This window comes from Haemaphysalis longicornis, unplaced genomic scaffold (assembly GCF_048455015.1).
Source record: "Haemaphysalis longicornis isolate Haplotype H1 unplaced genomic scaffold, Haemaphysalis longicornis Haplotype H1 scaffold_2, whole genome shotgun sequence".
NCBI lineage: Eukaryota > Metazoa > Arthropoda > Arachnida > Ixodida > Ixodidae > Haemaphysalis > Haemaphysalis longicornis.
In genome coordinates, this window is record NW_027526295.1 from 25,912,710 (window position 1) to 25,937,544 (window position 24,835).

Below are 24,835 nucleotides of genomic sequence, written 5' to 3' on the forward strand. Positions count from 1 at the left end.
CCGGGGACGATGTCAGACTCGCGATACTGGGTCCCCACCGGAACCAGATGCCGCTGCGCCCCCCGGTGAGCTGCGTCGGCGTACCTGCCCAGAGGGAAGGAGGCGAACCTCTTCCGCGCCTCTGGGAAGGTGATGTTTTGGTTGACTTCCAAGGCAATGATCGGTTTATTTTGTTTGAACTTTTAACAGCTCCTAGAATAGGCAGCGTGTGGTCCCTGGCAGTTCGCAGAGGTGAAGTTCTCGGATTTACAATTGTCAGTGAGATGATAATGTGCTGCACATTTTGCACACGTCAATTTAGCACGACAAGACGTTGTGCCGTGCCCAAACCGCTGACACTTCAAACAGCGGCGTAGGTTCGGCACGTAGGGTCGGATTGGACATCTCAAGTAACCTGCGTTGACCGACTCAGGAAGGTTTGAACAGTCAAGTGTCAAGATTATGTGCTTGGTAGGAATTATTTCTTCATTTCGGCGTACGGTGATTCGCCTCACCGCCATCACGCCCTGATCTCGGAGGCCCTCCAGCAGATCTGCTTCAGTCTCATTCATTAGATACCGATCAGAGATCCCTCCCTGGCAGCTATTGAGGCTGCGATGGGGCGTGATCTTGATGTCAACATCTACCATGCGCGTTTGCTTGAGGAGGTTAGAGTATTGTTGTTTGTTTTCTACTTCTATCAAAATTTCTCCCGTTGTGAGTTTCTTAGCCTTGTACGACTTTCCGACAAGGCTTTCAAGAAACTTGGAGATTAGAAACACAGACTGGGAAGTGATGGGCTTTGTCTTCTCAAGAGATTCCATGATCAAAAACCGCTAGAAATAATCAGGCTTTGGGAGAGAGATGGATTGCAACGAGGGAAAAGAAACTTCAGTTCGGCCCCTTTTCAGGGACCGATCACGTTTGGGGGGGGGTTTGAAAGAGCCATATATCATAGTATAGAAGCAGGGGACGGGGGTACTTTCTTCTTTGACTTTACCCTGATGGTCAAAGAGGTCCCGGAGCTCCCTACCTGGTGAAGAGACAGGGAGTTAATCCGGCGGAGCTTGACCTGGGCTCCGACGGCCACCGTTCGTGGTTTCTAACCCTCCACCTATAAACACATCGCCACGGTTGGATCCAGCTTATGTTTGGGGGCTCGGCGAACGTGGTATCGCCAGTACCGTCACGAAGATTGCTCAAGGTACCCCGTGCGGGGCCAACCGGAATGTTTTGTCTTCGGTTTAACGCATAATGTTTCCAGGCTGAATACAGTTCCGTTTTAAAAGCACGTTCCGCATCAAAAGAAGACCGAGATCTGAATGCGGAGCGTTGTTGACCCATTCCAAGGCTTCCAAACTGACGCCAACTCATGTCAGCAATATATATTGACATAGACGCAATCCTTCTAAGTGAGTTTATACCAGGTGGCATTTCAAGCATGGACATTTTTACGAGAGCAAATGTATCAGAGCCTACCGAAGAATGTAAAAATGGTGTTAAAATGGCTTTAGAAGGCATTGCCCGAACACTTATTAGGTGGCCTTTCAGGGAAGTTTTTTCAAAACTTTGGTGCAGAACGAACGCTCAGAAAGACATCATAGAATTTCATTGCTCATTTGCTGCGGCTGCTTCTAATGTAGTATAGTGAAGTGGGCACTCACCGCAATTACCAAAGCATACATTCTGGTCAGCAATAACGCGAACCCGTGTTGCGGTAGTCGTTTTCTCAGCTGAAAGAGAAATACATGAAATGTATTACCGAAATGTGGACTAAGTAATATGACACTTCAAGCCCTCAATAAAACATCTGGGTAATTTGGCTCCATTCTTGTGTAATGTGCATAAAAAGCTGGGGATATTGCTCCGTTTTTGCCCGTGCATTTAGGCTAGAATACGTTGACGCCGCGGTGACCCACACAAATAAAGATATCCAAGATATCGGAGCGGGCTTCCCGTAGCACGTACATTTTTTGTCAACATTCATGTAATGAGGCTGCGTGTTTTAGGGTGCAGCCATTTGGCGCCTGGTAGCTGGATTCCACGTAACTGACCGAGATAACGAGCAACTCACCCAAACAAGAGGGAGGATAGCGTCTGGCGAAGGTAGGGCGGCACGCGCCGTGCGGGGGAGGGCAACCCTGAGTGTCTGCACGCGTTGCTGAGACGTCATATCCCAACGCGTCGCCACGGCTTAGTCTGTCTCGCTGCCTCCCCTTCATCTTTTCGCCAGTCACTCCGGACGTTTGAGCCTAATCCGAACCACGTGGCATATTTTGCTTGTCTTCTACTTTGTGCAATGTAAGGTTTTGGTTTTGGACGAACAAGGAGAACATTTCCGCTCAGCGGGAAGCAGTAGCGAAAACCTGGGAAGCTCTTTTCTTGAAGCTGCGTAATAAAACCTCCGTCTCCCCTGATTAAATCTGAGCCACTATTGTCATTATCGCCAGCGCAGAGGGAAGCATTGACATGCTCGCTCAGTGGAGGGCCCAATTCAATCCGGCAATATTCAGGCGCGGCGGCCGCGTTTCCTGTGGAGGTGAAACAAGAAAACCACCTGTGTTCGAGATTTCGGCCAACGTTAAACATTCCCAGATGGTTAAAATTACTCAAGAGCCCTCCCGCACTGTTAGCCGCATCTCCTGTGCATCGTCGGAGTATTAAAGCTCATAATCAAATCAGTGCAATAGTCAGGTGCCATTCCTCGGCCTGATTTTCGGTCCAAGCCTGATATTGTGTCACAGGAACGACGCAGACCCCCCCCCCCCCCCCCCCCCCCCGCGTAAAAGCGCTGGAAGCATAAAGAACTCCAGCTATTCCAATGTGACACACATCCTTTGAATGAAAGCGCACATGCCCCCTTTTCGCTCCAACATCATTGCAAATTGCATTGTATTGCATTCGTTAAAGCAGCACAAAGCTTCTTTTTCTATGGTGCAGCTTGGCCCAGTAGGTCAAACAAATTATCAAAACGCACAATTAAACACATTAGACAGACAAGACAACGAAAACCTTAAAAGCGCCTTAAAACGTGCGGATGATAGAGTGAAACAAATTAAAATACTCCTAGACAAATAGTTGGGAACACATTGAAAAGGCATACGTACTGAAAAAAATGATCGCAGCGAAGGCGAACTAAAAGCACACCTTTTAGAAGAAACAATACTTCTATAACTAATGTAATGCGACGGAAGAACAAGAGGAAATGACAGGGAAAGCAACAGCTTTCGTTTGAAAATAGTACAAAGATGCTTCGATTAGAGATAGCAGTATAAGCCAAGCGAGGTTTTATGTACGGGCCTTGTACTGTGTAAATCCTGATTTTGCTCACAAGCAAGAACAAACACCCCCAATTACAATCTTTTCGAACTGACATTACCGGATTACTGCAGTAGGATTTGTGACAAAACGCCTGAACGCGGAATTATTGCTGCCGCTAATCCCCCAATATCACTCAGTGGCAGCAAAGTTTTTGACCACCGCAAACTTGCATAATACCACAATTTCTCTGCACGTGTAACAATAGACGCAGTTTCCACACATTCTGCGAGATCTGGCTTGTCGATTGTTGGCACGTGAGCCCCTACGTGCCCTGTGTTTCGCGCGTAGGGGTGACTGTGCATAGTAGTGTGTTGCGAACACAAGCGGGCGAAGTGTGCGTAAAGCCGGAATATCTGCAGATGGGCATGTGGGTGCGCAAAAGCGGCTTCTGTGTGAGCGGAGAGGATTTCGGACAAGATCGCAAAGGTCAAAGCAACTCGCGTTTATCCAACGACGCCACACGCGCACACTTCCAGCTCCGCAACGCTGCACAATTATTACCAACACATCTTGCCAACTGCACCTTGCCCGTGCTGCAATCACATGGGAGAGTTACTCCCCACGGTGTGGTAGTTGATCCAAATTCTCACTGTGAAGACCATTGCACCAAACAACAGATGACGGCAAAATGAGAGCCACTTTTCTCGTCCCGCATCCAGCTTGCCAGAAATGATTCCCGGACCAGGCGCCGACTGCAGCACATCGGGTATTGGAAGCCCCAGACTAGGGGACCGCACTACCGTGATCAAAGACACGCACACCCTCAATAAGTTTTTCTGTGCCTTTCTCTCAATGTTTGGGGAAGGAGCAACGCTGGGTGTGGGTGGTAGAGCGGGAGAAAAAGTCGGGGACAGAAGAGTGGTGTTACAACGATGGACGATGGCACTGTAAAAGCGTAGGGGTGGGCGGTTCGATACTGTACACTAAGGGCCCAATGTTGGCCGCTAAACCACGAGGGCGTATTTTTATTTATTACGCTGTTATGCACACCATCCAAAAAATCCAGGTGTAAACATGGTGTCACGCAGCCAAAGATGACACGGTTGTCTTCAAGGAGCAAGAAGTTTATTGGAGCAAACTTGTGCCCCCCAAAAACTCAAAAAATACAGCGGCGGCGAAGCAGCAGTTAACAATGATGTGCCGTGAGGAATGTCGACTAAACGAATACCGCGGCGTCAATCTGCAAGCTTTGATCTTTCGCCGCAAGTGCCTCTCGAACCGTCGATTTACATCCAGAACGTTGTAGATCAAAACCGAGTATTTCATCCCAGTGCCGCTAGGGCGACTTGCTCTCGTTATCCGAATGAGATATACCGTGCGGCATAAAAATAAAGAATGGAACATCCACCTCTCTTGAGACAGGCAACACTGCCGTGCGCAGCAGGCAGTGAAAGAAATGATAAACAAACGCAATGCATGGTTCGCTTCATTACTCTACCTCTGAAAGTGCATCGACCCGATGGTGAAATAAAACGGCAGTCCGAACAAACAACAACAAAAAAGTATACCATCTTGTGCTGTAAGGTTTCAGGTGAACCACATGGACTACTTCGGGTAGCGTGCATCGTCGTGATGTGCCGGAATCACCATCGGGGAACACTTCGTAGGTGAATTGGCCAACGCGAAGTTGAATCCGGTAGGCTCCGAAATACCGTCGCAGAAACTTGTCATTCAGTCGGCGCCGTCGGATGGGAGTCCAAACCCGCACACGATCCCCTGGGTGGTACTCTGCGTCTTGGCGTTCCAGATTGTAGCGTCTGGCATTCACCAGCTGCTGGTCCGTTATACAAACTCAAGCGAGCAGGCGGGCCTCCTCTGCACGTTGAAGGTAATTGGACGTAGGCGTTGAGGTCGCCGTCTTCTAGGTGCCGAAGCATGGCGTCAAGCACTGCAGGCGGCCGTTTTCCGTACACAAGCTCGAACAGTGTCATCTGCATAGTTTCCTGGATCGCTGTGTTGTACGCAAACGAGACATACGGCAGGACTTCGTCCCAATTGTTATGTTCAACGCTGACGTGTATAGAAAGCCTATGCGGTATCGTCTTGTTCAGTTGTCCCGTTTGTCCGTTCGTTTGGGTGTCGTACGCCGTTGTTCTTCGATGATCGGTATTGCTCTAGGGTAAGGTTCCTTGCATAGGCTTCGCAGTAAAGACCGTTCCGTGGTCCGTGATCAGGACATCAACGGCTCCATATCTCAGGACAACTTTGTTTATGGAGGACTTCGCAATGTCTAGTGCAGTCCACCTCGAAAGAGCAACGGGCTCTGCGTAGCGCGTCGTGTTGTCTGTCGCAACGTGAATCCACTTGTTCTCGGATCGTGACATAGGTAACTCGCCCACGAGATTCATTCGGATAGGTTGAAAGAGCCTCGATGGGACACCGAACGGCTGCAGAAGTCTGGCGGGTCTCGTCGGCGGCGTTTTTCGTTGGTGGCAGTTACGGCAGTGGCGGATGTAGTGGGACACATCAGTTGTAAGGTGGGGCCATTAGTAGTTCGCGAGACAGACAGTCGACGTCGGCGTGTTTCCTGCCGGATGTATGGACTATTGGAACGTCGAATTCTTGCCGGCGTAAGCTCCAGCTACCGAGACAGCCCGAGGGGTCCTTGAAATTCGCGTGCCAACACAGCGCATGGTGGTCTGTCAGAACATTTAACGGTATTCCATACACGTATGAGTGAAATTTTGAAATGGCCCATTTTACAGAGAAGTACTCTTCTTCATAAACAGAGCACGTTGTTCTTCTTTTACCGGCCATGTCTAGCATAGGCGATTACTTTCTCGCAACTATTTTGCATTTGGACGAGGACAGCCCCCAAGCCTATATCACTGGCATCGGTATGCATTTCTGTTTCGGCCTTTTCGTCTTAACAAGCGAGGGCAGGCAGGTTTTACAGGCGTTTTTGAAGCTCGCAGAACACTCTCCGTTGTGCGCTTTTCAGCTCAAAGGAGTTGTATCGTTCCTCGAGCGCGTGAGTGGCTCTGCAATACGTGCGAATTTTGCGACGAACAGCCGGTAGTACGTCCACAGTCCGAGAAATCTTAGCACGCTCTTCTCTCTCGGTCTTGGAAATTTCCATATGGCTGAAATGTTTCCCGGTTCATGCAGGACACCCGCGGTGTTGAAGACATGACCTTAAAACTTGATCTCCTCGTACGCGAAGCGGCCCTACTCAGGCTTCAGCGTAAACCCCGACGTACGAATGCCCTCGAGCACAGATTCCAACCTTGCAAGGTGTTCGTTGAAAGTCTGTGCGAACACCACAGCTTCGGCGAAGTGTACAAGGCGTGTATGCCACTTCAGACCAGCTAGCACACTGCCCACTACTCTCTTAAACGTCGCTGGTTCAGTGCACAGCCTAACGGCATCACCTTCAACTCGTATAGGCCGTGCGGATTTATGAAGGCAGTCTTGTTTCGGTCTCTCTCGTCCACTTCTATTTGCCAGTAGCCTGCCTTTAAATCAGTCAAAAAGAAGTACTTTGCGTGACCGGGGTGGTCGAGGGCATTGTCGATTCGTGGCAGGGGGTAGTGTCCTTTTTGTGATTATGTGCAGTCGCCAGTAGTCAACGCAGAACCTTATGTGTTGTATTTGTTCCTTACGACTGTGACAGGCACAGCCCAGGAGCTTCCCGACGGCTGTTTAGAGCCGTCGCTGAGCATTTCTACGACCCGTGTTCAGATGGCTTCCCGCTCGTGTGAAGACACACAGTATGGCGACTGAAGGGTTTGGTGGGGCTCCATCTACGGTGATAATACGGTGCTGCACTGGCGGTGTCTAACGTAATTTTGAGTTCGACGAAAAACACGCGCTGTAGCGACGCAGCAAAGCCACTGATTTCTTCCGTTTTTCTTGCACTTACGCCGGGTTCACGTCGAAAATATGCGGAAGCTCGAAGACATCTTCAGGTGCGCGTTCGAAATCGGCGACCGCGATCACGTCACCTGCTTCTTGCGCTTCTTCGAGGAAGTCAATTGTAGTGCCCTTAATTAAATTCTGGTGCTCCTCGGTGAAAAAAGTGACCAAAAATAGGGATTTGCATTCCTTAAAGCGCGCAATGCCTCTTGCGACGGAGACACCATGGTCGGGAAACAAACTTTGGTCAACCTGTATGATAGAATCAACGTCAAGCACAGCATCTTTACAGTAAACAAGGATCATCAAGTCTGCACGGGGTGGTAGAGTAATCATCGGTGATCCTTCGGCAGCACGGTGTTTGGAGTTCGATTCTGGCATCGCGGAGTGATCGGAGGAATAAGTTATCGACTTGGTCTGCACATCAGTTATTGCAACATTGTCCGTCAAAAAGTCCATTCCGAGAATCACGTCACGGTAGCAGTTAGAAAAAATGATGAACGCCGCAGGGTACGTTGTGCCGTCTATGGTGACGCGCGATGAGCACTTTCCACTTGATGTTACCAGATGGTCTGTGCGTATGAGCAGACCATCCCATCTGGTCGTAGCTTTCGTCAGCTTAGACGCGAATGATCCGCCATTACTGAGTAGTACGCCCCAGTGTCTATGAGGGAGACTACACCAAAGCCGTAAATTGACACCTTGACGTCGGACGCAGCCTTCCTCGAGCTCTTCGAGTGTGGGGGCATCGCAACTTGTCGTTGTCGTCATCGTCTAAGGGGCAGTCTCGGTCATGTCGGGTACGCGTCGCGCCTTGTGCCTGTCGTCGTGTTCGCGAGTCACGGCAGGGTTAAGTCCGGTCGTCGGAATGCGGGCATGTCGTGAATCATGGTATTTGGTTTGTCCTTGCGTTGTTCAAGGGTTTTCATTTTTCCACCGTTGTGAAATTTCACCTCCAGAATTAGCTGTTTTAGTTTCCCCGCCTGAGCAGGGGGGCCTTCCACGTGCAAAGTCAGCATTGGTTAGGCGATTCGGAAACTGGTAGGGGTAGGGCGACATCGATAGATTGAAACGGGCTGCGCCATGGATGGTTTGAGATAGATACTTGTCCATATAGTGTGGTCGTTGCCGAGGGAGAGAGCGAGTGGCATCGACGGAGAAACCATGGAGTCCGAGTTCGTTCTTTGCGCAGCGACGATATATGTGGTCTTCCTTTCTGCAGTGGTAGCAAAGCGGACGATTATCGAGAGTTCGCCAAATATCGGTCTTTCTCGGCGTGTGGTATTAAAATACAGGGGTTCGCGCAGTGACTGTGTACAGCAGTACGGCGGGGCATGTTGTTGGTGGGTTGTAGCAGCGCGGGGTCGACGAACAACTGTGGATTAGGTCATACCTTGAGCTCGCGGGGTGCCTTGGATGTCGTAGAAATCCCCAATGCCTGCTGCACCTCTTCTCTGATGAAGTCAGTCTTGAGGTTGTGAGGTTGAGGTTGTGGCGCCATGGCAAAAAGTTTCCGAAACTGCTCTGTGACACTCGCTCTGGTTGTCTCACGCAGTGTATCGGAGCGAATAGCCCTTGCACCGATCGTCTCAACAGCTAGCGCATTGATGGGGCGGTGGTACTGTGTCATACAAATTTTTATCGTCTTCTCTAATGCGGCACCCTCAGACGTAAAATCGGCAACAAATTTAAGGGGGTTTCGCAACGGGCAAGCAAAGATTTCTCGCTTCACTTATCGCATTAGAAACTTTAGCTGCTTTTCTTCAGTTATTTCGTGGCCCGCGTGGCGAAATAGATACTTCATCTCCTCAACGAAGATCGCGACTCCTTTGTTTGGTTGTTGCGTGGGCGTTTCCAAGAAAAGTGCGGCTCGTTCTTTCCGCAATGACGCTGGCGAAAGTTTTAAGGAACTCGCTTTTAAAGAGAGGCCAGTCGGTTAGCGAGCTTCCATGGTTGTCGAACCGCATTCGGGTTGTAGCTTCTAAATACATGAAAAGATTGCGGAAAGTTCGTTCGTCATCCAACCTGTTAAAGATGCCGACGTGCCCCACTTTCCATAAACAGTCCTCAGGGTCTTCTCCGGGGGATCCCGCGGAACGATAGTGGTTCCCTGGGTTGTTGCATGACGATGGCTGCAGTGGTTTGTTGTACGTTGTCGGTTGCAGGAGTCTCGCTCGTGGTTCTTTCTGGTACCAGGCAAAACTCGGCCGGGAAACCTCGTAGTCCGCTGCTGCCTCGGGTTTGGTTGGGTTGTCGGCTTCGAGGTGCTGTACGAAGCATGAAGAGTGCGTACCCAGCACCCCAACCATATGTCACGAAGCCAAAGACGATGCAGTGGTCTTCAAGAAAAACAAATGTATTGGAGCGAACTTGTGCTCCCCCAACCACTCAAGAATAAACAGGCGGCGAAGCAGCAGTCATCAAGGTGACGTGCGGAAACGGGCGTCGGCACGAACACCGCTGTGTCTGCTCTGCAGGCTTTTATCTTTCGGAGCGGGTGTTTCTCGAACCATCAATTTACATCCACAACTTTGTATATCAAAGAACATTATTCTAGGGTAGTTACGGAACGGTGAAATTCTCTCCTTATCGCAATGAGATATCCCGTGCGGAATAAAAATAATGAATGGAACATGCAATACGCTTGGGACACACGTAACACAGCCCTGCGCAGCAGTGCAGTAAAACAAACCATAAATACCAAACCCAATGCATGATTTGAGGCAATGTAACAAAAGATTGGAAATCATTCCGAAAATTTGTAGCCTGAAATATTTCCCCTACCTTTACTGCCCTCTGGAAAATGCCAAAGGTTTCAGCCAATGAGCGCGAACAGAAGACAACTGTCGACTGTAAAGTAGCACAGCAACCACAGTGTAGAAGACCATTCTCATAAGCCTGAACCAGAAAGTTTTGCCTTCTTTTTACCGCAAAATGTGTGCAGGACGAATACAGAGCCGCTTTGAAAGCTCTTACGCCTCAAAACGATGCCGAGATCTAACTGCGGAGCGTATGTGACCGCTCCACCACTTGCAAACTGACGCCAAAAACTGACGCCAGTAATATACGTTAAGACAGGCAAAATCCTTCTAAGTGAATTTTAACCAGGTGTTATTTCAATCATTGACTCTTTTTCCGAGAGCAACTGTATCAGAACCTACCGAAGAATGTAAAAATGGCGCTAAAATGGCTTTAAAGGCCTGTCGCCCAAACGCCTAATATGTGCGCTTTTAAGAAAATTTTGTCATAATTTGGTGCAGAACAAACGCTCAGAAAGAGAGCATAGAATTTCGTAGCTAAGGTGCTGCAGCTGCTTCTTAAAAAGTATAATGAAGTGGGCACTCACCGCAATCACCAATGCACGAACTTCCGCCGTTTGCACTGGGAACGTGTTTTACGGTAGTCGCTTTCTCAGCTGTAAGAGAAAAACATGGTGTATAGGTGCCATACATCAATTTTATTACGGAAATGTGCACGTAAGTAATGTGCCACTTCAAGCCTTCAATCAAACAGTCGGCTAATCTTGCTCCGTTCTTGCATTACTCGCGTAAAAAGCTGTGTAACGTGGACCGTTTTTTCGCCGTGCATGTAAGCTGGAAGACCTTGAAGCCTCGTAGATGGGCTGAAAAGAAAGACATACGAGATATCGGAGCGGGCTTCCAGTAGCACATACATTTGATGACTACAGTCATGTAATGGCGCTGCTTGTTTTAGGACGCTGTCATTGGGCGCCTGGTAGCTGGATTCAGCGTAACAGAGCGAGAGAACGAGCCACTCACACAAACAAGAGGGAGGGGAGCATCTGGCGAAAGGAGGGCGGCACGCGCCGTGTGTGGGAGGGCAACCCTGTGTGTCTGCACGCGTTACTGAGACGACATATCCCAGCTCGTCCCCACGGATGAGTGCGCCTCGCTGCCTCCCGCTCATCTTTTTGCCAGTCGCTCCCGACGTTTGTGGCTGGAGCAAACACATGGCATTTTTTGCTCGTCTTCTACTTTTTTCAATGTAGGGTTTTGGCACTGGCAGCTCAAGGAGCCCATTTCCGCTGAGCATAAAGCCATAGCATAGAGAGAAAATATATAATAGTGGACGCTTTCCCAAATCGCGGCCGAATAGAGTCATGCGAACACCTAACTTTTGATCTCTGCGGCAGTTGGCGAGAGCGGTAAAAAGTCTATTTACATTTAGCTAAACCGCAATATAAACTCTTTTTAAAAATTGGTGGTTATCAGACTCCACACTTTCAATTATGTAAAAAGTTGAATTGTGAATTTACATTTCTGTGGATTCTTTATGTATGATATTGTCAGCAAGCCAAAGACGATGGAGTTGTCTTCCAGGGAAACCGGTTTATTAGTGCGAAGAACGCACCGGACACCGATCCTTCTGTCGTTTAAGGGTTTTCATTTTTCTGCATTTTGTTTTCCAGGAGGGTTTTCGTTTTTCCATGTACCCCGCATCACTACCAGATGTTTCGAAGCCAAAGACGACGCAGTTGTCTTTAAGGAAAACGAGTCTATTAAAGCGAACTTGTGCTCCCCTAACACCACAAAATACACAGGCGTTGCAGGAGCATTCAGCAAAGTAACGTACGCAAACGAGCGTCAGTGAGTCGAAAACCTCAGCGTTTGCTCTCCAGGCTTTTATATTTCGGCGCGAGTGTTTCTCGAACCGTCGATATATATCCAACAGATTGTAGATCTAGGAAGATTATTCTAGGCTAGTGACGTCGGGTCCGAAACACTCTCCGTGTCAGAATATTTTACACGTGCATTTGTGGTTTCTGCAGCCTCGTGTTACTTCTCTTCTGGAGAAAGAAACGCCTAGTGGTTTATTTGCAACATCAGTCTTGCATTCTGAAGGAAAGGAGAGACTTTTTTTTAAAGTGCTGGGGTGGCGTATCATATGTACGGTTTGTACTTCAAACGCTGCGAGCACTGCAGAGCCTCGGTTAAATCACACATGGCCAGTTCTGCGTCTTTAGGATAATAGCTTAGAAAAAGTCCTGGAAATGCGTCAGACACAAACTTTTAGCCGAAAATAATGATACCTTAGGCAGGTTGTGGCATTTGCTCAAACGCTATGGGATGTCGGCGGCACGCGCCCGTCGTCGCACTTAGGGTTTCCCTTAAAGACGGGGGTGAGTTGCGGAAGTGGCCGGCCTCCCGGCAGTCCGTAGGCGAATCACGCATTGTGCACTGTGTCTGCACTAAAGTTACGTCAGGCGCACGCTGCGTTGTATGGCACTAGCTTGTGATTGGTAGCTTGGCCAACTTTTACTGCTAATATTTATTATAGGCGTGATGCATTGCAAAGCCGCCAGTGCGAACCTACGCGACGAAGTAGCCGTAACGGGATTATTTGGCTCATCTGGGCATGATCAACATCCGTACACTCATCCTAAAGTTTTAAACGTGCCCGCATTCAAGCTGCTTGCGTACCAAGCGAGCCCACTCGCCGATGCAAAAGACGCCCCGCAAAATTCGCCAGGGTGGTGGATACTGCTTCCGTGCCAGTATCATTGAAGACAAGTATTCCCGATTTTACTGCGTTAAAATTTAACCCGAGGTCTGTCACTTCCTGTCCACTAATATTTAAGCCGTTGCATATCGGTACGGTTATTAGCGAAAAGAGCAATGTTATGTGCGTAAAACAATACCGGAATACGCCGTTGTACCCCTTCGCTCTAGAAGCTGGGATGCTCACGTCGCTACATTGGTTTTCGCAACGTGAACGAAAGTTGATCGCTCGACTGGTTTTACACCAGCAGCCCTGCTCTGCGGGCGCCACTTTCGGCACCCCATGGAGCATTCTTTCAGTGTTGTGGTCGAAAGGCGACAATGAAACTACGTTAGTATGCGCTATATCTTCGCAACTACCTGAACGAGACTCTAAAGAAGGACAGTGTACACTTGAACCTCGCACGCATGGAGCGATGCCGGGAGAAGGACAACGGCCGGCACCGCCTTGAGTTTTTTGTCTGGGTGAAGGTTCAACGTCGCACACGTCCTCTGAACGACGTAACAAAAGCGACGTAACGCGGCGTAACCTTCCCACAGGGCCGCCCCCTGGCGATTCAGTGGGGACCTGGGGGCGGCTTTTACTATGATAATAAACGTACATATTGCATGACATATCAGTTGCGTAACTTCCATGGCAGACGGAAAACTGGTCGGGCGAGCATCGGTCATATTAAGGCATATCACAGTCGTCAGGCTCCAGCAGAAAATCTTTTTTGAAACAATTTTGCAGGTTGCGCCACCTCGCTTCTGGGGTACAGCTTCAACTTCCAACGGGCCAGACCTGAAGTCAAGGGTAGCGCAGTGCGTCAACAGCAATTCCTGGGCTTCCGCATTTCAACCACTCCGACTTCCAGACGCATCATCAGACATCCGGTCTTTCGTGGCCGTTAGGCACATTACCCCTACGTGCACTGTGGCACGCGCGAGCGGGTGACTGAGCTTGGTGAGTGTGCTGCAAACACAGCAGGGCATGTCGTAAATCACGGTGTTCGGTTCGTCCTTGCTTCGTTAGTGGGTTTAAATTTTTCTGTTGTGAACTTCAACCCAGAGCTTGCGGCTTTTAGTTTCCCCAGTGTGGGCTGGGTGACCTTCCACATGCGAAGTCAGCGTTGCCACGGCGGCTCGGAGACTGGTATGGGTATGGTACGGTGATCGGTTCAAATGAGCTGGGCACGGCTGTTTTGGAATCGATACTTGTCCATATCCTGTGCTCGTTCGCCAGGGATAGGGCGAAAAGCGTCCAGAGAGAAACCACGGAGTCCGAGTTTCTTATACTGGGACCGACGATAGATGTGGTCTGCCTCTACGCAGTGGTATCAAAGCGGACGATTATCGAGGGTTCGCCACGCGTCGGTCTTCCTCGGCGTCTGGTATTCGACTACAGGGGGTCGGCCGGGCGACAGTGGACAGTGGTACGGCGGGGACTCTTGATGACAGGTTGGAGTAGGGCGGGGTCGACAAACAGCAGCGGACTAGGTTATAGCTTGCGGCTCGCGGAGTGCTTCGGATGGCGTAAATGTCCCGATTTCCTTTTGGACTTCTTCTCGGGTGACGTCAGTCAGGGAAGCGACTTTCCAAACATTTTCCGAAGCTCCTCCCTGACAATCGTGGAGATTGTCTCGCGCTGTGTATCGGAGTGAATATCAACGCATCAATCGTTTCCGCAGCTTACATATTGATGGGGCGGTCGTACTGTCTCGTACGAAGTTCCAGCATCGTCTCCAATGAGGTAGCTTCAGATGTGAATTCAGCCACAGCTCAAGGGGGGTTGCGGACAAGGCAGCCAAAGAGTTCTTGCTTCACTCCTCGCATTAGATACGCTAGCTACTTTTCAGTTATTTTGGTGACCGCGCGGCGAACTAGATGATTCATCTCCTCAGCGAAGATAACGACGTTTACGCTGGAGTGTTGCGTGCGCATTCCCAACAAAAGCACGGCTCGTTTTTTCCGCACAATGGTGGCGAATGTTTTAGGTCACGTTGGTGAATGTTTAGGTCAAAGGGAGTCACGTTGGTTAGCTGGTTTGTATGGTTATCGAACCACGTCCGGGCTGTTTCTTCTAAATAGGAGATTACATGGCGGAAATCTTCTTTATCATCTCACCCGTTAAATACGCGGAGGAGCTCTATTTTCTGCAACCAGACCTCAGGGTCTTCTCCGGGGTATACGGGGAGCGATGGTGGTTCCCAGGGCTTCTCCAGGACGGTGGGAAGAGTGGTTTGTTGTACCATGTTGTTGGTTGCGGGGATCTTGTCCTTGATTCTTTCTGGTAGGAGGCCAAACTAGGTCGATAAACCTTGGAATTGGCGGCTGGCTCGGCTGGGGCTGGCTTGTCAGCTTGCAGTAGCCATAGAAGGCTTAAAGGGTGCGTATCCAGCACCCCCACGAGATGTTTCGCCGACAAAAAGTATGCTGTGTCTTCGAGGGATAAGAAGTTTATTGGAGAGAATCATGCCCCCTAACCACTCAAAGTATGCAGAGCGGGAGAGCCACAGCCAAGTGACGTGAGCTGTCGAGTGTCGGCTAATCTAATACCGCGGCGTATCTTCTGCAGGCTTATATCTTTAGGTGCGAGTGTTTCTCGAACCATCCATTTGCCTCCAGAACTTTCTAGATCAAACAAGATTATTCTTGTGTAGTGACGTTAGGGCGAACTGCTCTGCTTATAGGAATGAGATATCCCGTGCGGCAAAAAATAATGAATGAAACACGCGCTACGCTTGGGACACACATAACACAGCCGTGCGCAGCCGGGAAGTAAAACAAACCATAAAAAAACCGAATGCATGGGTCGCGGCAATATACCAAAAGATTGAAAATCGTTCCGAACATTTGTAGCCTGACATATTTCGCCTACCTTTACTGCGCTCTACAAAATGCCAAAGGTTTAAGCCAACAAGCGCGAACAGAAGACCACTGTCCACTATAAAGAAGCACAGCACCCACAGTGTAGAAGCACCTGCTCTTAAGCCTCAACCATAAAGTTTTGTCTTCGTTTTACCCCAAAATGTGTGCAGGCTGTATACAGTGCCACTTTAAAAGCACTTACGCCTCGAAGCGAGACTGAGATCTAACTGCGGAGCGTATGTTACCGCTCCACCACTTGCAAACTGAGCTCAACAACTGACGCCAATAATATATTTTAAGATAGACGGAATCCCTCAAAGTGAACTTCAACCAGGTGGTATTTCAATCGTGGACAATTTTTCCGAAAGCAAATATATCAGAACCTACCGAAGAATGTTAAATGGTGATAAAATGGCGTTAAAGACCTGTCACCCGAACACCTAATTGGTGGCCTTTTAAGAAAAGTTTATCATAATTTTGGTGCAGAACCAACGATCAAAAAGTGAGCATAAAATGTTATAGCTGGGGCGCTGCCGCCGCTTCTTATGTAGTATAGTCAAGAGGGCACTCACCGCAATCACCAATGCACGGACTTCCTCCGTTAGCACTGGGAACGCGTCTTACGGTAGTCGTTTTCTCAGCTGAAAAAGAAATACATGATTTATAGGTGCCGTAGCTCAATTTTATTATGGAAATGTGCACCCGCCGCGGTGGCTCAGTGCCTAAGGCATTGCGCTGCTGAGCACTAGGTCGCGGGTTCGATTCGCGGCCGCGGCGGTCGCTTTTCTGATGGAGGCGAAAAGCAAAAACGCCCGTGTGTACGAGATTTCGGCGCACGATAAAAATCCCCAGGTGGTCAAAATTAATCCGGAGCCCTCCACTACGGCGCGCCTCATCGCCTGCGTTGCGTCGGATCGTTAAACCCCACAATCAATCATGGAAATGTGCACGTAAGTAATATGCCACTTCAAGCCTGCAACCAAACAGCCGGCTCATGTGGCTCCTTTCTTGCATTATATGCGTAAAAAGCTGTGTAATGTGGCCCGTTTTTTCGCCGTGCATTTAAGCTGGAAGACCTTGATGCCTCGTGGATGGGCAGAAAAAAAGACGTACAAGATATCTGAGCGGGCTTCCGGTAGCACATACATTTCATGACTACAGGTATATAATGCCACTGCGTGTTTTAGGGCGCAGTAATCTGGCGCCTGTTAGCTGTATTCCACGTAACTGAGCGAGAGAACGAGCCACTCACACAAACAAGAGGGAGGGGAGCTTCTGGCGAAGGGAGGGCGGTACGCGCCGTGGGTGGAAGGGCAACCCTGTGTGTCTGCACGCGTGACTGAGACGTGATATTCCAGCGCGCCCCGACGGCTGAGTGTGTGTCGCTGCCTCCCCCTCATCTGTTCGCCAGTCGCTCCCGACATTTGCGGCTGAAGCGAACACATGGCATTTTTTGCTTGTCTTCTACTTTTTTCAATGTAGGGTTTAGGCACTGGAAGCTCAAGGAGCGCATTTCCGCTGAGCATGAAGCCGTGGCATAGAGAGAAAATATATAAGAGGACGCTTGCCCAAATCGCGGCCGAATAGGGTCACGCAAACGCATATTTTTTGATCTGTCCGGAAGTCGGCGCGAGTGGTGAAAAAAGTTAACACACCTAAACACATTTAAAATTAACACAAAGTAACACATTTAAAATTAGGTTAACACACAACATTAAACTTTTTTTAAAATTTGTGTAAAAATTTGAACTGTTGTGCATGTACATTTCTGTGGCTTCTTTATCTATGATATTGTCAGCAAGCCAAAGACGATGCAGTTCTCTTCAAGAGAAACAAATTTATTGGTGCGAAGAACGCAACGAACATCGATCCTTCTGACGATGGAGGGTTTTCGTTTTTCCGCTTTTTCGTTTTCGAGCAGGGCTTTCGTTTTTACATTTACCCCGCATCACTACCAAATGTTTCGAGGCCAAAGACGACGCAGTTCTCTTCAAGGAAAACAAGTTTATTAGAGCGAAGTTGTGCTCCCCTAACAACTCAACGAATACACAGGCGGGGCAGGAGCAATCAGCAAAGTACCGTACGCAAACGAGCGTCGGTGAGTCGAAAACCTATGCGTTTGCTCTGGAAGGTTTTATCTTTCGGCACGAGTGTTTCTCGAACAGTCGATATATACATCCAGCAGATTGTAGATCAAAGATTATTCTAGGCTAGTGACGTCGGGGCGAAACGCTCTCCGTGTCAGAATGAGACAACCCGTGTGGCACAAAATAATGATTGGAACACGCTCTTCACTTGGACACAGGTAACCCTCCCTGGCGCAGGCTGGCAGTAAAAACAAAATATAAACAAATAAACTCAATGTATTGTTCCCGGCAGTATGAAAGCAAGCTTTCCAAGCCGCAAGCGCAAGCTGCGATTTTGCTCTTTCAGCAGCGTTTACAAGTGCGTTTGTGGTTTCTGCAGCCTCGTGTTACTTCTCTTGTGGAGAAAGAAAGGCCTAGTGGGTTATTTGCAACATCAGGCTTGCATTCTGAAGGAAAGGTGAGACTTTTTTTTAAGTGCTGGGCTGGCGTATCATATGTAGGTTTTTTCTTCGAACGCTGCGAGCACTGCAGAACCTCGGTGAAATCAGACATGGCCAGTTCTGCGTCTTTAGGATAAGAGCTCAGAAAAGGCCCCGGAAACCCTTAAGAGACCATTTTTTAGCTGGAAGTTATAATAATTTAGAAAAGTTTTTTCCCTTTCCTCAAGCGCTGGGGGATATCGGCGGCACGCGCCCATTGTCGCACACAAGGTTCGCGTGCCTCTAACGACTGCGTTGAGTTGCGGAAGTGGCGGGCACCCTGGCGGTCTGTAGTTGAATCAGAAGTTGTGCGCTGGGGCTGCACTAATGTTACGTCAGGCGCACGCTGCGTTTTAATGTACTAGCTAGTCATTGATAGCTTGGCCAACTTTTACTGCTCGTATTTATTATAGGCTTGATGCATTGCAAAGCCGCCCGTGCGAACCTACGCAACAAAAAAATAGCCGTAACGGGATTATTTGGCTCATCTGTGCATAATCAGCACCCGTACACTCATCGTAAAGTTGTAAACGTGCCAGCATACCAAGCTGCTTCAGTACCAAGCGAGCCCACTCGCCGATGCAACAGACGCCCCTAACTCCGCTTTCGCGCATCAACAGCGGTAGAAACACGGTGTTTAGCCGGCAGATAACAGCTTTTCTCGAGGAAGCGGGAGCATGCAGTTAATTGAAACCTTCAAGTTGTTCCTCTTTCCAGACTCTATATCCACTATTATCGAAAGTATTGCAAGAACCTGTCTGCAAATGTCGTGTTTAAAGAGTTTACTGTTTTTACTTTATTCATATTTTGGCTAGTTTTATAAAACACGTATTACGAATACTGCACCTACTCAATGAGCTAGCTGTGTGTGTCATTGTCATGTGTTTCAGTCCATGAGCTCTGGGGGTCATCGTAACGACGGCCGCTGCTGCGTGCCGTGGCGCACACAAAGTGGGCAAATACATCTGTTGTGAAAGAAGATGTTCTCCGATCTCCGCGCATGCTGCCATTATCATCATTATTATGTAAATAGAATTCATGGTTCCCGGGTTTCGGCACCAAACAGACAAACCCTCGGATGCGACAGAAAACTCCTCTGTTAAGCAAGGACCCCACAGCAGAAGAATACAGTGAAACCAGCACGTGGGATCTACACTAGTATCATCATCGACGGCTTCTGATCCCAAAGAAAATCGGCGAAACTCATGAGAAACTTACTTTCGTCCAACAAACTGTGATTGTTGTCGACAAGTCCGGAACTGCACACAAGTATGTTTGTCGGAAGCGCAATCGACGCTACAAACACCGCTGGAAGATCAAGCTGCCCTGATGGAACTGGACGAACACAGAAAGTGACCATGCCAGTGAAACGGACTACAGGGATGGGACAACTAGTTTAATCACTCTGTTGGGGCGGGGAGGATGTTGTGAAAGAAGATGTTCTCCGATCCCCGCGCATGCTGCCATTATCATCATTATTATGTAAATAGAATTCATGGTTCCCTCTGCACGTCCCGGCCCTTTGTCTCCTGGTTTTCCACAACAACATCCTCGCCAGGGGCCGGGTTTCGGGAGGGGTTTCTTTAGCGGGGCCGTAGGACAACAGCCATGGGACAACAGACAACAGCCTTCCAGTCTTCCTACGCCACAGTGAGTGCATGCATCACATGTGCAGGTACATGAAAAATTTAGCTGTTCACCTACGTTGATCCATCCCTCTATACATCGTTTGAAAACATGTTTTACTCAGCACTTCTCCAACGTCAGGCGACACTGAGATCATATCTGACTTCACTGCTTCATTTGTTGTTTTTCATGCCCTCCTAGTGCTAAACGGCCTAACTTTCCCTTGTCACTTCGAAGCCTGGTAGAGCGTCTGATTTTAAGCGGCGTTCTGCTTTCGAACTTTGAGACCCGGGACCTTTACTTCTTATCGTATTCTAAGATGACTTCATATTTCTTATATCTCTACTGAGCTCTATGCTTCATTATAGCTGCGTTAGGCTTTACCTTACCCGTAAGTTGCTCGTCGTGAATGCTCTTAAGAAGTTGTTTTAAAGTTGGAACGCCTCAGGTAGTAAATGAAAGCCGCCGGTGTCTCATGCATCCGCGTTGTCTCCGTTTGTATCTGCTATCCTGTGTTCTATCATGAAACCGCACGGACGCCAAGTTGGGAGCCCCTGAGAGCATGCTTTGTGTCCCTTCATTTTGTGTGTGAAAAGACGGGCGTGCTTAGCCTGAGTACCTCTATCGCTTTGGTATGCGGTCAGTTCGACCGGGCGGTCCAAGTGAACAGCAGAGGAGTGCACAGCAGTGAAAACAGGTGCGGCGTGGGGCTCCCTCTCGGATGCCGCGCACACCGCTATTATGACTTGCCGATATTGGGAGGTGGCTGGGTCACTCGTCGTGACAAGCTGACGGAAGCCGAAAGGATGGGGTCTCTTACTGTCGAAAAGGCGCGCGGTGTGGTTTTGGAAGATTTTGGAAGCCGGCGTCGGTGCTATTTGTTTATTGGTCTGTCGCTTTGGGAGTGCTCGCCTGGGGTTGAACGAGATCTTCTGGGGCGGCGGACAGCGGCGTCCCTTTTAGTCTGCGGAAGGAGTTAGCTTGCGACTCTTCGCCGGCGCGCGCGCCACAAATGCGGAGCAAGGAGGGGAAGCCGTAAGATGGCTTTAAGCAGGCGCCACCCACGCAGTGTAATGGTTTGACCACTCCGCACCGTAGTGTCTTGAGGTGGTGGAACTCTTGTATTTACTTATCTGTTGCAACAACGTGCGCAGGAATCTTGCTATTAGTTCATGAGAGAGAGTGCTGGGCAACGTTACCACGGGAGGGGCCATGTGTTGGATTGGCTGGTGATTGTGGCCAATCAATGGTTTATATTAATTATTTGGACGAGGTTTTAGCTCTTCCTTGAACGCCCCCGTTGGAGGCGTGGTTTTTGGGATCAAAACAGGAGTGTTGGGTTTTGTCCGAGGTTGGTCGAGAGCGAGCTATTTCAGTATAGATCTTGGCCGAACAGGCTGCTGCGGGCAGAGTGATAATGTAACCGTCATTCTGTCCTGATTTAAATGTTTGGGGCAATGTAAATAGCGTAAATAAACCTAATACCTAGCAAAAACGGCAGTCCTCATCCCTAACCTGCTTCAAGCATCGGACGTCGGTCATCGGAGCTAGTCGAGATCGTCTCTAGGCTCGACCATCTTCAAGAACCTCATTATTGCGTCTTCATCAGTCACCGAGAAGGTAGAGAGGCGAAAGTCAACTGGCGCAGTCGACAGGATGACCACGACAGCGTGATGAAGTTGGTGGTGAACTCCTGAGGGACTCTTGCAACGCAATGTTTGGCTCGGACGAACGACGGGCCAGACTCCAAGATTCGACGAGGCAGCACGTGAGTGGGAGGCCTTGTGAGCTTCGGCTGAAGGCGATAGAAGTTGCGAATCATAGAGGTGACGCCTCACCCGGTGGCCTCGTGAGCTCCGGCTCAAAGCAGCAGCAGCGGCGAATCAACGACGCGATACCTCAGAGGGACGCCTAGTGAGCTTCGGCTCAAGGCAGCAGCAGCTGCGAATCAACGCGGCAAAACCTCAGCGGGAGGCCTCGTGAGCTCTGGCTCAACGCCGCAGTAGCTTTGATTCTATCGGGCGGCACGTCAGCGTTAAGGCCTCCTAAGCTCTGACTCAAGACGAGAAGTTAACCGCTCCCTTCCGGCGGACGCGACAGCAGTGGGTTGCCTAGCGCGACACATCGACGCTGATGCGCCGACGACAGAGACTGGCGCAACGCAATCAGCGCGCTGAATTCAAATACGCCCCTATTTTGTTTCCTCCAGGGCCCCATGGTAGCAACCACCCGTGCAGGATCCCAGAAGGCAAGAATGAAGAGAGGAATGGATAACTCAAACCGCGGTGGGGTATCGAACAGTTAGCACCCGAGGAATGTTGTAGTTACGGATGAGGCGAATGCCATAATGCTGCAACAAACAGGAGACGATACCTCAGTGGTAAGGGAGACGGGTACACCCGCACCAGCGGATATACAACAGCCAACAATCAAGGCATTGGACCTGCAACTCGAGCTCGAAAGCTTGAAATAGCGGGGCAGTGGCGAGCGCGAGCATGATACCACGTGTAAATTGGGGCGGTATGCGGAAGAAATGAGAGCGGTTCTTTCCCCAATGCCAGTACCAGCCGAACTATTGCCCACCTGTTTCAGGAGGGCGGAAAATGTGTTGAATAAGAAATTAAAAGTTCCGCATGCTGACAGCGAACAAACCCGGTGGCGGTGTGCTATGGTTCGAGGAGGTGCGCGACTACCTTTTGGCAGAACTGAAGCTCACTCCAGAGGAGTACAGTGGAGGCTTGCCGGAAAGGCACGGAGACATAGGGTCAATTTTTGACAGGGCTCTCCGCAGCCCTAAACTTAATACGATGGAGGAGCTAAAGGACCTTCTTGTAGCAGCTAGTGCCAAATTGCTTATGATCGAGGAGGTCCAGACGTACGTGGTGCAGCAGGAAACTAAAGAATGGCTCAGGACAAAGGACGCAGCGAGGCTAGCAGACAAGTACGAGGATAGCATGTTGAGTCACCATTTATCGAAAAAAACCCGCCGGTAGGAGGCAAAAAGGGGGGTTGCGAAGCAGCAATACATTGTGGATAAATCACCGAGAAGTGATCAATGAGCCCCACCCAAATGGTTCACCTGGGTCACATGGAACACTTCCGGTACAACAGCCCGCAAGCAAATTCGAGGGGACCACCACCTCTAAAGCCATCAAAGACCTCAGGACAAACTCATGCAGCCAAGGCCAGGTGTTGGCGGACACCAGAGAGAGACGAGTCGGTCGCAGAGGCTGTTGGAGCCTCGCGACTGACTTGAGTCGACCGAGTTTCCGAAGAGCGAGCGTTTAAAGCCTGGTTGGATTCGGGGGGTGCCATCACCGTTTTCAGGTGAGACGTAGTGCCCCAGGGCACCGAAAAACGCGGAGAAAGTGCGTCTTAGGGTGTGTTTGGGCACACACTTCCCGCGGACCTTATGTATGTGCCGCTTAGCCTACCAGACCGGGAAGAGAGTATTAAACTCAAACTCATGACGCCCTGCGTAGTAACGGACGGGTTTGCCGGAGGTTTTGAGGCTGTCCTTACGCCACTCACCCTTGAGGAACTCTAGAGAGAGGAACATGAGGCGGTAGAACTAGCGCGACGCTTGGGAGAAATAGAGAAACAACCGCTCCTGGAGCGCAGAGCGCAAGAGGGACCTAGTGAGCAGGTTTCCCTAATGACACGACGGAACGACGGGCAGCAGGAATGCTTTGTAGGTGCGGCACAGTCGAGCGAAGTTGTCGATGCGGTGCTCATTCGCCAAGAAGTTGCAGTGCGAGCCAAAATTTTCGCAAAGAAACAAAGAATAGACAAATTGTTAGAAAGCGCTTGGTCACCGGCCCAAGTCGGGCCTTATGGAATGTCTACAGAAGGGGGTTTTCTTTTGCATCGTGAAGCTCTCGATGGGAAACCGTGTAAAATAGTGGTACCCCCCGAGGCACGCCATGAAGAGGTTCTCACGCGCGCGAACGACGCGCAGATCGGCGGGCTCTTTTCCAAAAAAAAGTCGAAAGAGCGCGCTAGCACCACTTCTGTTTCGCGAACACTAGTGGGGGATGTTAGAAAGCACTGTCAGTCATGCTATACTTGAAAGCCTTTTCAAAGGCTAGAGTGACGGATCAAGTTCCTATCACACCACTTGCGCGACCTCACGAACCATTCAAGGTAATTTACCTAGATTGCCTTGGACCTCTTGAGTCGGCCTCGCTCCAGGGAAATAGATACGAGCTATGCGTGTTCGACTTCTGTACCCGGTGGCCGGAAGATGTGCACTTAGGGCCCGGTCATCCAAGGCAACCTGCCAAGCACTGCTCGACATTTTCTCGCGTTTTGGCATTCCCGAGTTAGTATGTTGCGATCAGGGTTCGCACGTCGCGTCGGGATGGACGAAGGAGCTAGCAGAGCGACCCCGAGTACAGGTGCGTTTTTCCAAGCCGTAGCACCATCAGAGCAACGGACTCGTGGAGCGTTGGAATAGAATATTTAAGGCCACCCTAAAGCACGTAATGGACGACCACGAGCGTGCTGGGTTCGCTTTATACCGTGTATCCTTTGGGCTTGCCAGGAATTGCCTCACGAGATCAGGGGGTGTCACCGTTTGAGCTTATGTACGTGCGTGTTCCACAGGGACCGTTAAGCATACTTTCAAAGACTTTGATGGGTGCATGGGAGCTACTGACAGGGCTCAACAAGTCCGCGGTCAACTAATTGGCAGAGTTGCGTGAGCGTATGGAACAAGCAGCGCGAATAGTCGAGGTAGGAGCGAAACAGATGCAACTGTCGTATTCCGAGAAGTGCAACCTAAGCGCATGTCCTAAAGACATTGAAATGGGGGAGGAAGTTTTAGGGGAGGTTGGGAAAACGCAGCTTAGGTGGTTAGGGCCGGCTAAGATCAACCAGTGGATAAGGCCAAATAGCTACATTGTGCAATTCCCTAACGACTTTGAAAAGTGAGCGCATACGAACCGACTGAGGAGGTACTACATCAGCGCGAAGGACGGTGGTGTAGTGTTCGGTTCGGACAAGGAGATCCGAGAATACGAGACAACCCCAGAAAGCAGAAATGCTGAGTGTAGCGTATCAGTTCGGCTGCAGGAAAGTGCTCATTTGAAGGCCGGGCAGTCGCGAGAGCTCACTTGAC